At 32.8% G+C, this 10,331-nt stretch overlaps 1 long non-coding RNA gene across 1 annotated transcript; it reads right to left on the bottom strand.

Annotated features, from left to right (window-relative positions):
- Nucleotides 1–6,873: 6,873 nt before the first annotated feature.
- LOC139485507 (uncharacterized) lies at nt 6,874–9,559 on the bottom strand. The gene is made up of 2 exons (XR_011655338.1): nt 9,456–9,559; nt 6,874–8,686 (listed from the first exon to the last, which is right to left on the bottom strand). It is a non-coding gene; the product is annotated as an uncharacterized lncRNA (long non-coding RNA).
- Between the last annotated feature and the right edge of the window lie 772 nt (nt 9,560–10,331).

Below are 10,331 nucleotides of genomic sequence, written 5' to 3'. Positions count from 1 at the left end.
CGGCTGATAAGGCTTCTAACAGAATCATTTTTGTTTGACGTTAATTTTGCATTGAAGTTCTACAAAAGGAAATCACGAATTCACCAACATTCCAACTGACTCCATTTTCGGAAAATAACATCTGTAACATATACTATTACCTACCTCTTTACAAGCAATAAAAATGAACGTTCCAACTATATACTGGCTTCTAAAGCTGAAAAAAAACTCCTTACAAATATAGATTTATTTCGTCTTCAAGACACTGGTCCACTACTAAACTATCTATTTTACTTACTATTACACTTGGTACAATCAAAAACCTAGTAATAAATTGTTCTAGTAAGGCCTTTGAAAATAGTTGAATTAATTGCTTTTGGAGTGTCAAAAAATTCGTTTGAAGTACTTGATAAATTGCATGCATATACTGGGGATTTCAAATCTGTTCAAAGATTTGATTTGTCTACCCCATATACCGCTTTGCCTCATATAAAATTGAGAATGGAAATGGGGAATGTGTCAAAGAGACAACAACCCGACCAAATAAAAAACAACAGCAGAGGGTCACCAACTGGTCTTCAATGTAGCGAGAAATTCCCGCACCCGGAGTCGTCCTTCAGCTGGCCCCTAAACAAATATATACTAGTCCAGTGATAATGAACGCCATACTAATTTCCAAATTGTACACAAGAAACTAAAATTAAAATAATACAAGACTAACAAAGGCCAGAGGCTCCTGACTTGGGACAGGTGCAAAAATGCGGCGGGGTTAAACATGTTTGTGAGATCTCAACCCTCCCCCTATACCTTTAACCAATGTAGAAAAGTAAACGCATAACAATACGCACATTAAAATTCAGTTCAAGAGAAGTCCGAGTCTGATGTCAGAAGATGTAACCAAAGAAAATAAACAAAATGACAATAATACATAAATAACAACAGACTACTAGCAATTAACTGACACGCCAGCTCCAGACTTCAATTAAACTGACTGAAAGATTATGATTTCATCATATGAACATCAGGCACAATCCTTCCCGTTAGGGGTTTAGTATCATACCATCATAACATATATGAGAAGAACGTAACCCGTGTCATGCCAACAACTGTTTTTAGAATAAATGTGTTTAGTTCTGATGCAAAGACCTTATCAGTGACTCAATATTAACGCCAAAATATGCAATCTTTAATGACTTGACAACAGTATCGTAATTATATCCCTTCTTAATGAGTCTATTCAAAGGTTTTACAAGTTTCTGAGGTGAATACTGACACCTTTTTGCTTTATAAAGAATATTTCCATAAAAAATTGGATGTGAAATACCTGAACGTATTAGAAGTCTGCATGTTGAGCTATATTTACAAATGATGTCTTTATACCGATGATAAAATTTAGTAAATGTTTTGACTAGTTTGTGATATCGAAAACCCTGGTGTAATAATTTTTCAGTAATACATAAATTTCTCTCGTTAAAATCTAAAACATTGTTACATACACGTGCGAATCGTACAAGTTGAGATATATAAACACCGTAAGATGGTGACAAGGGAACGTCACCATCTAAAAACGGATAATTAACGATAGGAAATGAAAAATCATCACATTTATCATAAATTTTAGTATCTTAGTACTTATAATCTTGTTAAGAAAAAAAAATCAAACACCAGATTAAATTGGCATTTAAAAAGTTGGTATGGGAATATTTATGTTCAAACTCTTTTAGTAGTAAAAACAAAAAACAAAAAAACTATTTCAATTAGACCTGCTTTGATATTAAGACTGCCCTTGATTTTTTACTGGATAACATTCTTGTTCGCTATGGAGAATCCATATATTGTCAGGTTATCGGAATTCCCATGAGGACTAACTGATTACAACTTATTGCGGAACTGTTCAGTATTGTTATGAGTTACAATTTATGACTAAAATCAGCAAAGATCCATCAACACAACATCTGATTAAAAGAATAATGTATTTTTTTTTTAGATATATAGGTGATATATTGGCTCTCAATAAAGACGACTTCAGTATGTTCAGTAAGGGATATAAGCCGATAACAGTCCATTCTGTAAAATATTGAACAGGTCTGAGGCCGCAGGCCGAAGACCTGTTCAATATTTTACAGAATGGACTGTGAGAGGCTTATATCTTACTTAAAATATTGTTGAACACGTCAAAAAGATAAAACAAAAGAAAAAGCAAGCAAAGATTTATTTTCATTAAGTATGAATTTTTGTTTTTGTGAATAAACTATTACATTAAAATATATCCTACATGTTCAACACTTCGGTGTTGACATGAATATCAATAATGTGGTCATTTTTATAAATTTCCTGATACAAAACTTTGAATTTTTCGTAAAACTAAGGATTTTCTTGTCCCAGGAATAGATTACCTTAGCCGTATTTGGCAAAACTTTTTGGAATTTTAAATCCTCAATGCTCTTCAACTTTGTACTTGTTCGGATTTATAACTATTTTGATATGAGCGTCACTGATGAGTCTTATGTAGACGAAACGCGCGTCTGGCGTACTAAATTATAATCCTGGTACTTTTGATAACTATTGGCCCCTTTAAACAGAAGATCAACTTGACAAAAATAAACAAAAAGAAAGAACAGCTAAAGGTAAACAACATGTATTGTTACATGAAGAATAAGACACAGGGTATGCGTATCATGATTTTTTGCGTTGGCATGGACAACTCATATTTTCCACTCATAGTTTCCGTCAATACCTTTACATGCGTTTTATGTTTCAAAATGAATAAAGTAATGAAATTATATTCTTCATGCAAAAACGAAGAAAGAGATGTCGTCATTAGTTATTGTGTTGTTTCAAACTTTGGATTTAAGTCAATTGTGTATTCAGAATCTATTCAGATACGTTTTTTCAGTGTGGATTAAAAAAGAGAATATAGTCAAAGCAGCTAATAATGGCAAGTTATATATGTACACTGCCCTTTCCTAGATCTTGATATATATATATATATCTGTAACGGGAAGTTTAATACCAAAATTTTTGACAAAAAAGATGATTTTTGTTTCCTATTGGTCAAGTATATTAGATACATGTGTATATAACAGATCAACATAACTTATATCTTCTATCCTTTTAAACGAGAAGACCTCATTTTGTGTGTCACTTCTCTTCCTTCAACAATAAATTAATTACATCATGCCTCTGTGTTCGTTAGGTAACATGCAAAGTCGCATCTGTCATCCATTCTTATGATTATTCAGATTGAGTTATTTTGGGAGAAAAACGACAAAATAGGTGTTCGGATATTGTTTCCGTTATCAGACTGACTTTTAGTCATAGATAAGACTTCCGGTTTTAAGAAACATGCACAAGAACAACCAATAGTATGATAGATTACAAAAATGAAAAATAAATAAGCTAATCAGAGGTTTCTCCATATCATGGTTTTTAGATCGCAACTACAACTATTATACCTCCTTAGAGACAATTATGTTTTCGCGTTTATCAACCTGTAAACTACGATTATACTACTATAATATATAGAGACTCTCTGTATTCTGTCTACTTTTTTCTGAAATATTTACTATCTAAGGGGTCATACCAGTTGCACATATATTGAAATAAGTAAAACATGTGGAAACAAAAATGTGTCCATAGTATACGGATGCCACATCGGCACTATAATTTACTTTGTTTAGTGGACCGTGAAATGGGTAAAATCTCTAATTCGGAAATAAAATTAGAAAGATCATATCATAGGGAACATATTTACTAAGTTTCGAGTTGGTTGGACTTCAACTTCATCAAAAACTACCTCGACAAAAACTTTAACCTGAAGCGGGACAGATGGACGGACGAACGAACGGACGAACAGACTAGATAACATAATTCCCATAAATGGGGCATATGAATTTATTGTTGAAAGTGAAAACTTTAACCAGAAGCCAGACTGAATGACGGACGGACGAACGAACGAACGGACGAACAGACTAGAAAAAAAACTTCCCATAAATGGGGCCTAAAAATTTATTGTTGAAAGTGAAAGTAGTGATTTGTCCAAAATGAAAGTACGGTAGAGATTAGAGGGAGGCAGGACTTATTCGAAACGTCGGGATCGGGTGTTTTTAAGCTCGAGATTTGGGGATTGATCTTTACGGGATGCGGGATTATTTTTTTTATAATTTCGGGATGTCGGGATATGAATTTCGTTAAAATACGCACCTCGGGATTTCATGTTTTTAAGCCCGGGATTTCAGGTCAGGGCCCCTAAGACCACCCCTCAAATGAGACTTAGTCATTTATACGAGATTCAAGTCCTACCATTGGCATGTTAATAGGGCTCTCAAAAGGAAAGGCACTGATGGATTGTCCTAGAAGCACATTTTATTAGAATAATAATTGTCTACAAGCAGTTTCACTTATGTCATGTTTGAAGCGGTGCAAATTTTTAATTTAATTTGACTTTTACCAAAAAATGCATTGTAGCAAAGGGGAAGAATAATTGTTGTATAAGGTCAGAAACACAAAAAATAGTTGAATTTAACAGACAAGAAAATATCATAACGGACCTTGGAAAAAGGGAGAGAGCTTTTGATACCTTATATGAAATTCTCCAATCATAATATCTTTTACAAAAACTCACCCTACAACAGTTGACAAGCTGTATATGCCCGCGATTTCGCGGGTGTGTTCTAGTATCAAATTAATATAAAAAGTTCAATAGTAATAGTAATAAAAAAATAATATTTTAACTATTTTAAAACAAATCACGATTATTTAATCTGCTTATTTTATTAAGCATGTCAATAATTCATTAATACTAAATTATAATCCTTGTACCTTTGATAACTATTGCAGCCCAGTATGCTCATTGGAATTGAAGTAATCGGAAGTGAACATAATGTGGTGGACAATTGATTTAGAATAATAAGCAACTTTACCAAAAAATCATATGCAAAGGAACATGCATGTACAAACATGTTAATGTAAAACAATATGACGTTACTTGTGGTAGCAAGTGTCACCTTGGGCAAGAGTAACAAAATAGGATTCAGATTTCCAATTAAACAAATATTTAATGTCAATTGTTCGTTTATTTTTTTTTTATCTATCTGATTGTAATAACAACAATTTATATAACCAAAATAGAGATTTTGTTAACTGTTTGTTTAAATTTAACCCATATGATCCCAAAACAGGTATGGTCAGCTGAACCGTACGCGTATGGTCGGACCGTACGAGTCTACGCAAACGGTCCAAATACTCATATGGTCTTGAACATTTATATATCTCAACTTGTTCGACTCGCTCATGTATGTAACAACGTATTTGATTTCAACGAAAGCAATCTCTGTATTACTGAAAAATAATTACACCAGGGTTTTCGATATCACAAACTAGGCAAAGCATTAACTAAATTCGAAACAATGACAGCATTTGTAAATATTACTCAGCATTCGGACATCTGATTCGTTCATATATTAAACATCCAATATTTTCTGGTAATAATCTTAACAAAGCACAGCAATTTCGGCATTCACCTCAAAGCAAACCAAACCTTCAAATTGACTTATTCGAAAAGGATATAGTTACGATACTGTTGTCAAGTTATTAGGTTTACATATTTTGGTATCACTAGCCAAGCCCAGTAGTCTACACTTCGGTGTTGACATGAATATCAATAATGGGGTCATTTTTATAAATTTCCTGTTTTTTTCGAAAAACTAAGGATTTTCCTTTCCCAGGCATAGATTACCTTAGCCGTATTTGGCACAACTTTTTGGAATTTGGGATCCTCAATGCTCTTTAACTTTGTACTTGTTTGGCTTTATCATTATTTTGATATGAGCGTCACTGATGAGTCTATAGACGAAACGCACGTCTGGCGTACACAATTATAATCATGATACCTTTGATAACTATTGGTATTAATATTGATTTACTTATTTGGTCTTGGTATTGGAAATAAACACATTTATTCAAAAACCAGATTTTGGCATGATACGGGTTATGTTCTCCTCATATATTTTATAGTGGTATCATACTTAACATCTTACGGGAGGGATTGTACTTGATTTTCATGAAGACAAAATATTTCATTATATTTACTTGAGGTCTAGGTCTGGAGCTGGCATGTCAATAACTGCTAGTAGTCGTTTGTTAATTTATGTACCATTGTCATTTTGCTTAGTTTCATCTGCTATTTATTCTGACATTGTACCTGGACCTTTTTAATCTGAGTTTTACTGTGTTTATTATTTTGATATGTGTTTCTTTATTTTACATTGGTTAGAGTTGAAATCTTATTAAACGTATTTAACTCCGCCGCATTTTTGCGTCTGTCCCAAGTTAGGAGCCTCCGGCATTTGTTAGTCTTGTATTGTCTGTTTAATTTTAGTTCATTTGTATGATTTGGAGTTTAGTTTGACGTCCATTTTCACTGAACCAGCACACCATTGTATTCATAGGCCAGCTGATGACCGCTTTCGGGTGAGGGATGTTCTCGTTGCGATATAGACCCATTGGTGGCCTTATGCTGTTGCTTACTCTTTGGTCGGTTATTGTCTCTTTGACATATTCCTCATTTTCATTCTCAATTTTATTTGTTGTTCAATTTCTGTATAAAACATGTCCTTTGCCACATGAAGACTTTTAACCAATCACTAGTTTCCTTTCAAATCGTGTTTACAAATATATTTGCATTTGAATTATCAATGCCAACATGCAAATGAAGAGCGGTTGTTTCTTTTTTAAATCTATTTTAAGATTGTCTGGTATTTTTACCTTGGTCTACTTGTACATTTTCTAAAAATCTAAAGGAAATTATCAGGTCAATGGTTTTTAACAAAGATAATCAATTATTTGAAAATATATTTGCTTGCACGACATAACTCATTATTAAAAAGTAAAAAAAAAATCTCAATATATTTAATTATAATATACATATTCTGCAAGTATGAATATTGAAAGCGAGGAACGACTTTCAAATAAAAATTATTTACCTAAGAAAATACAGATAACCTAGATTTGTTGAAGCTAATATCAAAATTAAACTTTTTTTTCAAATTCAAATAATAAAATTAAGAATAACGGAAAAGCTGGTTTCAAAACATAGAACTCAGTCTGTGACTTTTAGAATCTAAAATATATTAATTTTTAGGGACATTTTTGTTTGGACCAACATAACTTTTTTTTCCACAAAACGATACATTCATGGCATATAAGGCAGAAAAATATTTCAAGATTATAAATGTTGTGGTTCATGAAAGTGTATATTGTTGCACAGAAGCAAAATATATTGACATTAATCCTCAAATTCCAATGGCATGGTGATCATGCAGGTTGCTATCAAGATGTTACTTTGAATATTGAAAAGCTAAATAACATTTTTATTCAAGTATCAAAGACTAATCTTCATTTTTTTAATTTTTTTAAAACATTTTGGTGTATATACTCAGTTAAATTTCATAAACTTATAAGCCCTATGTTGTTATTTAACCTACTTTGTTATAACGATTTAAAAATATTTTTGTGAAGCATAATTTTCTTTTGTAAAACACATTTTTTTTCTTCATATTACATAGTTTCATATGCTGAGTTAAAACAGAAAATCTGAATGAAACACTTTTTTAGCAACACATTTTAGTTTAGATACCAGGTATTTATACACAAAATACTGTTCAGTATAAAGTATAAAACTCCTCTTAGCCAGAGCGTCCCGGAACTAGTTAAAACGAGTCAAATCAATATGGCGTCCATGACTTTGTTATACTTAGTAAAAAAGAAACACGGCAAAAATTCATAGATACTTTCGGCCCGCACATATACCTGTACTTATTCCCTTCAAAAACAGCATGGTACATACACCCACAATTGGAAGAGCAATTATTAATCATTGTTCACGCCATTCCAATTAACGTCTCTTGGAGACAAATTAATAATATCAATTCATACAAAATAAGAGATAAAAAGACCACTTTGCGTTTATATTTCCCTATAACCTCCGCCTTGAGTAGTTAGACGTCCAATAACACATCCACCTATCCAGATAGTAAGGGATCCAGTCACAACCAGTCCAATCAATACTGCTTCCATGTCTTTACAATGCATAGTGATAAAATAACACGACACACTGGTACATGCAATTCCAATTAAAGCCCAAATTACGGAGCAAAGGGACTTTAAACAAACTCCCATTCCTGAACATATAGTTATTCCTGAAATCAGCATTGTACATGCAGACACTATAGGAAGAGCAATCAATAGCCATTGTTCGCCTTCGTCCTCGCAATGACTCCCTTGTGTAAGTTCTGCAGCAAGAACGAATATTATTCCAGTGAGTGTCCAGAATATTGAACATGACCACTTGAGGCAGTCTGTCCCACACACACACACATTTAATTTCCTCTTAGACATTTTTCGTTTACCTTTGTCCTAGACTACTCCTTTAAATATAACACAAACAAATCTACGTGCAATTTGATGTCTAAATGATGTATGTCATATAATATAATACAAAACCATGTCTGTTTAAATCGTTGAGGTATATTCTACTTTTCTGTTCAAGAGTTATGCATCTTTATCTTAAACATTAGACTAAAGCACAATTCACTACTAGTATTTATTCCTACTTCAGAATCAATAATTGTGTAAATTCAGTAAATATCTCCAATTGACATCAATACAAATCAATGACTGAAATTCAATGTTACCAAGATCTTGTTACCTGGAGAAAGAACGAAAGAATTATAAATACATTTTCATAACGTTTATATAACATGATGGGTTATGTCGCACTACATGTGTTTATATTTCTACAAACCTTGTCCAAGAGCTGCCCTCATATAATTCGGTTAACACAAGTTTTAAGTTTTAAATGAAAAAGACAAACAGAAAAACAATAGTACACATGACACAACATAGAAAACTAAAAAATAAACAACACGAACCCCAAAAAAACTAGGGGTGATCTCAGGTCCTCCGGAAGGGTAAGCAGATCCTGCTCCACATGTGGCACCCGTCGTGTTGCTTATGTGATTACAAATCCGGTAAATAGTCTAATTCGGTAGAAATTTACTAGAAACTATTCTTATAACGAAGATATAAAAAATTCAGTGTATTTTCTACTAGAGCACAGCTCCACATCGAGGCATTACGTACATTTCTTTGTTCTCTAGAGACACGTGATAGTATATTCATACATTCTTACAAATTTTACAAGACACACAATCTTACACTTATCAACAAAACTATAATTCAACCGATAGTTTTATTATGGACCATCATTTATACTTTACGCTTCGAATGATGTAGGTTTAAAAGCAATAGTGAAAATAATCATTAAATTAATAGAAACGAACATCAATGTGACCAGTTAAGTTATCAATGAAACAATAAAAATTAACAAAAGACTCAAATATGTCAAAGATTTTAAAAAGTTTACAACAATTAAACTTTCTATTAAAATGAAAATAGGATAAAATCTGACTTCCTACCTTGGATAGAATATAAGAATTGTACATTTTCATTTCATAATATGTATTTTACATGTGTTATGTTGACTAATCATCAATAGCATGGTTTGTTCTATTTATTGATTACCCTGTCTACATACTGATAAATCAGTCTCATTTTAACAAATGCATTAGTACACTCTTTGAACATACACTACAGTAGTATACTAAACAAACCTTAAAATAACTTTTTTTTTAACTAACTCTGAATTAATCAAAGAATCAAGTTTCAGGCAAAAATATAACAAACAAATAACTAATGTGAAAATAATGGCCACAGTTCACTTAGAATGACGAGGTCTGACAGGATTTCAGAATGCCGACATGATTGATTTAACTGACAAATCTGTGCACCATTGGTAGCAATGGATGCTCAAGTTCCTCAAGGTTCAGCCTAAAGAGAACGAGGGTTATGATCCCCAATTACGTCGGGTCTTATTCGCATCACCCCTTGGTTTCAGGGGAGTAAAGATTAACAGTTTCTATATCAGAAAACTCTATATGCACGCTGAATACATAGGCCATACTATGTATCATAAAACAGTCAAGCTCGAACTGGTTACAATTCAGAACCGGCCACTCAGGATAGATATGAGATGGTCTCAACAGAACTTCCTGTGGTACCGCAGGAAAGTAAAAACCTAATATGATCCGACGTACAATTACGGGAAACGATCATAACCCATTAATCTTGCCACTTGAGTGTGATATACACACTCATCAAAATCCCCCCTTTCCACAACCTAAAGGTCCATTTAAGTGAACTAGCTAAAAAGACATTGTTCTTGGTTAATACGTTTGAATCTTGGTTATTCTTCCATGATATCCCCTCAGCAAGATTTGTTTTGGACCCTGTCA

The sequence above is a fragment of the Mytilus edulis genome, chromosome 8 (assembly GCF_963676685.1).
Source record: "Mytilus edulis chromosome 8, xbMytEdul2.2, whole genome shotgun sequence".
NCBI classification, from domain to species: domain Eukaryota; kingdom Metazoa; phylum Mollusca; class Bivalvia; order Mytilida; family Mytilidae; genus Mytilus; species Mytilus edulis.
This window is presented reverse-complemented; position numbering and strand designations above follow the sequence as displayed.